This window comes from Herpailurus yagouaroundi, unplaced genomic scaffold (genome assembly GCF_014898765.1).
Source record: "Herpailurus yagouaroundi ecotype Mexico unplaced genomic scaffold, PumYag 159, whole genome shotgun sequence".
Taxonomy (NCBI): Eukaryota; Metazoa; Chordata; class Mammalia; order Carnivora; family Felidae; genus Herpailurus; species Herpailurus yagouaroundi.
The window spans coordinates 79,911,799-79,915,977 of NW_024412400.1; the positions used below are offsets into that span (position 1 = coordinate 79,911,799).

At 42.5% G+C, this 4,179-nt stretch overlaps 1 protein-coding gene across 4 annotated transcripts in view; it reads left to right on the plus strand.

Moving 5' to 3' along the window:
• The window catches only part of LPP (LIM domain containing preferred translocation partner in lipoma), a 692,086-nt gene that overhangs the window by 164,352 nt on the left and 523,555 nt on the right, over positions 1-4,179 (plus strand). For all 4 annotated transcript variants that reach the window (XM_040481153.1, XM_040481156.1, XM_040481155.1 and 1 more), the window contains one exon: positions 2,482-2,611. The gene's annotated coding sequence lies outside the window, so the exon portion shown is untranslated. The remainder of the gene's footprint in view (positions 1-2,481; positions 2,612-4,179) is intronic.

Sequence of the window (4,179 nt, forward strand, 5' to 3'; positions counted from 1 at the left end):
CAAAACAAAACAAAACAAAACAAAACAAAACAAAACAAAACAAAACAGGTGTAGGGGCACCTGGGTGGCTCAGCTGGTTAAATGTCTGACTTCAGCTCAGGTCATGATCGCACGGCTGGTGAGTTCGAGCCCCGAGTCAGGCTCTGTGCTGACAGCTCAGAGCCTGGAGCCTGTTTCAGATTCTGTGTCTCCCTCTCTCTCTGCTCCTCTCCCACTCATGCTCTGTCTCTCTGTCTCTCTGTCTCTCTCTCAAAAATAAATAAACATTAAAAAAAAACAGGTTTAGAGAGATTCTGTATTTTGACCAAGAGCATACCGAGGGGCACCTGGGGGCTCAGTCGGTTTTGCATCCGACTTTTGATTTCAGCTTAGGTCGTGATCATAGGGCCATGGGATCGAGCCACGTGTCAGGCTCTGTGCTGATTGTGGATCCTGCTTAAGATCCTCTCTCACTCTCCCTCTTACCCCTCCCCTGCTTGTGCTCTTTCTCTCCCAAAATGAATAAAAAAAAAAAAAAAAGAGTATACGTACCTCAAATAGTAGTAGAGTCTGGATTTCGATCTAAGGGCTCTATTAACCAGTGCCTGCCCCATGGAAAGCTCACAATCAGTATTTGTTACTAACAAATGGCCTACTCCATGGCGAAGTCGTACAGATGTTTCATGTGTCCAAATGTTCACTGAAGTGGCCTCTACATAAAGGTAAACCGATAGCAGGGTCTGAAAGTAGAGCTGAGCCACTCTTTGTCTTCCCTAATGGTTTAGAACCAAAGAAGATGGGTACTGTGCAGGAAGGTAGCATACATAAGTCCCATCTAAGTGCAGTGGTTTGGTCTCAGGACCTCTCTACACTCCTCAGCATGAGTTTTTGCTTATGTGAGCGATAGTAAGGATATTCATCTTAGAAATTAAAGCCGGGGCCTCTGGGTGGCTCAGTCGGTTGAGCCTCTGACTCCTGATTTCAGCTCAGGTCATGATCTCACTGTTGTGGGATTTTGCCCTACATCAGACTCCACACTGAGCTTAGGATTCTCTCTCTTTCCCTCTGCCCCTCTTCCCTGCTCACGTGCTCTCTCTCTCTCTTTTTCTCCAAAGAAAGAAAGAAACATCCTAAAAAAGAAATTAAAACAGAAATACAAAAAAGATTTTAAAGAAAGCTGTATGAAAATAAGTACATTTTCCAAAAGACACACAAAAAAAGTAGTGAGAAAAATGGCAATTTGTCACAAATATATGCTTTGAGTAAAGTTTAGGAAGAAAATCCAGAAATTATTTATAAAAAGGATTGGAAAAGGAAGTTAAAAAGGACATAATTGTGGATTTCCTTTTTTTTTTATACTACACTAAAACTTGACAAGTGGTGGTTTCCTAATGTGAAACCTGAAATCGTATCAATAAATTTCTTTATACTCTGTTATATTAAAATTCATTGGTCTTCTACTCAGTTTGAATCGTTCCACACCTCTGTGTAACACCATAGATTGCTCAGTTGGAAAATACGGGTTCACCGAGTTATGCATATCTTTCAAATATCGATAAGTTTCATTCCGTAACAACAACAAAAAAATCCCATTCATTACTATCGCCACTGCTTTCATCAAAAACATATTTTAATTATTAGGAATATGTCACGTATACAATAGCAGATGCAGGGTTTTTGAAGTTCTAATTTTCACTTGAAAACTGATTTTTATCACTGGCAACAGATACCTTTAATTGTTTTCCTTGAAATGATAGGCTCTCTTGGTTTATGTTTGTCATCACCAAGTCTGAATGACCACAATTTGTCAGTCATTCTTTCAAATAAAAATGATGTTGGGGCACCTGGGTGGCTCAGTCGGCTGAGCGTCCGACTTCGGCTCAGGTCATGATCTCGCAGTTCGTGGGTTCGAGCCCCGCATCAGGATCTGTGCTGGTGGCTCAGAGCCTGTAGCCTGCTTCGGATTCTGTGTCTCCCTCTCTCCTTGCCCCTTCCCCACTCATGCTCTGTCTCTCTCTGTCTCTCAAAAATGAATAAACGTTAAAAAAATTAAAAAAAAAATGATGTTCTGTGCAACGAGCTGTTAGCTCAGCCCTCGATTCCAGCAGTCACACAACTGCCTTTCTTGGAGACAACCATTGTGGTTTGGGATTCAGCAGAAGATGTTCTTGCCTCCTTTCTATTTTGTCACATGGAATATTAAAAAGATATGTGTCCAAGGATTGAGTTTAATAAAATTAACTTTTAATGCATGGAGGACAGTTTTGAATGAAACGAGCCCCGTGTTCCCTTGACTGTGGGTACCTGGTGGTGAAAAGTGAAGCAGCTGTCGGGACATTTTGGTGCCACTGCTTGATTCCTTTGAAGACTCTGGCCATGTCCCCCCACCCCGCCCCACTCTTGATTGCTTTCGCACCGTTGGCGCAGATGTCAACACTGTGAAAAAGATGCATCATGCGCATTGAGAGCCACTGATCTAATCCTGTCTTTTGGCTTTTTTAGGCGAGCGGAGCTGAAAGCGACCTACCCGGGACCGCTGCGCTGGTTAGAGGCTGAGCTGGGGCAAGAATCCAGGTGTTAGTGTGTTCCTCTTTTTCTTTTGAGTTCCTGTACCAGTCTCCGGGATCTCAAGGTAGATGTTTCTGAATTTCTTTTGTGAATATGCGATGCCAAAGGTATATCACTATTGTATTTATTTGGGAAGATTTCCATATATTTTTTCGGTGTGTTTATTAAACCTTTTGCATATTTTCCACACTCTGTGCTCACCACCGCACCGCTGCTCGCTCTCCTGCTTTTCAATAGTGACCACTGCTGCCTTTTTAAACAGAACAGGTTTTGTCTTTGGCACGACCTGAGAGAAGTTGAAGGAGCAGTTGAGTGCTTGTCCATTTTCTGGTTTAGAATCCCAGCTTTGTGGGGGAAAAAAGACTCCGGGAGTTTGGGCTGAAGCGGCCACTTCCTTCTTTACCTGGATTAGCTGGCAGTCACAGCAAAGGAAACTGCCTACACACCCATGATCCTCACTGTCACAGAGAAGTCATCTTACGGGACCACCCCCTGCCTCCCCACTTTTCTGTTAAAATTCTCTCCCTTATTTTTTTTTTTTTTCCTTCCTGTGGGAGGGAGGTCGTCCAATACAAATTGCCCTTTACCTTTGCTTTTGCTTGTGTTAATATTTTATGCGATCTGTTTTCTTCAATAAAAACTGCTCAGCCTGAAATTGTAATGACGGTTGCCGAGACAGGCCATTGAACCGGACCCAGACATCATGTTTTCTCTTCAATAACTCTCTCCTGTCTCGAGTAGCTTTTGGGGGGTCGGGTTTAGGCAGGTTGCAGTGTTTGAAAGTGAATGAATCTGGCAGACTGTGAAAGTAGGCTTGCACACTCTCAAATGGATTGTTCTCTCATTTTCAAATATGTTGAATGTTCTTTTGAACGATCTCATTTTTTCTTTCCTATTCCTCACCCAACATTTCATTGCTCTCTCCCACCGGTGAGCTTTTGTTTTTTTTTAACTTTGTTTTCTAACATTCTTCTGCTGCTTCCTCCATGTGTGTTTTGATTACCCAAAAGTGAGATCTGATTTGACCTTTGCTTACTTCTGTGAATCAGCTCTTCCCTAAACTTAAGCCTTCGATGACTTCTTTTCTTTCCGTAAAACTTAGTTTCCTGTGAACCGTTTAGCTTTTCCTCTTTCTTTCTGAGACTTCTGGTTATGGCTTTGTCTAGCCCTTTATGAGGCTCCCAAACTGCCTCCCAGCAGATCTTTTTTAACTTTTCGAAATGTGTTTTCTGCCTTGTCTGAACTTCTTGAGCGTGGGGACTGTCTCGTGCTTGGCATATCCTTGCTGCCCCGTGGATGTGCTGAATGGATGCTATTTTTACCCGGGGTCTCTTCTTCAAAGGCCATTCTTCAAATTTGTATCTGGAGCTTGGAGCTGTTGTTTGTCTCTCAGCATTGGGCAGCTAAATCTCTGAAACACAGAGCTGCAGTGGCCCATCTTCTAATGCTGACTCCCTCCCACTGCCAGGATGTTACGCATGCCTTCCCTGACAGATGGCCATTGAGCCTCTACTTGGGCACTTCCAATTCTTTGTGAAGCAGTTTGTTCTACTGCTGGGCAGCTTCATGTTTTTTATTATTTTATTTTATTTTATTTTATTTTATTTTATTTTATTTTATTTTATTTTATTT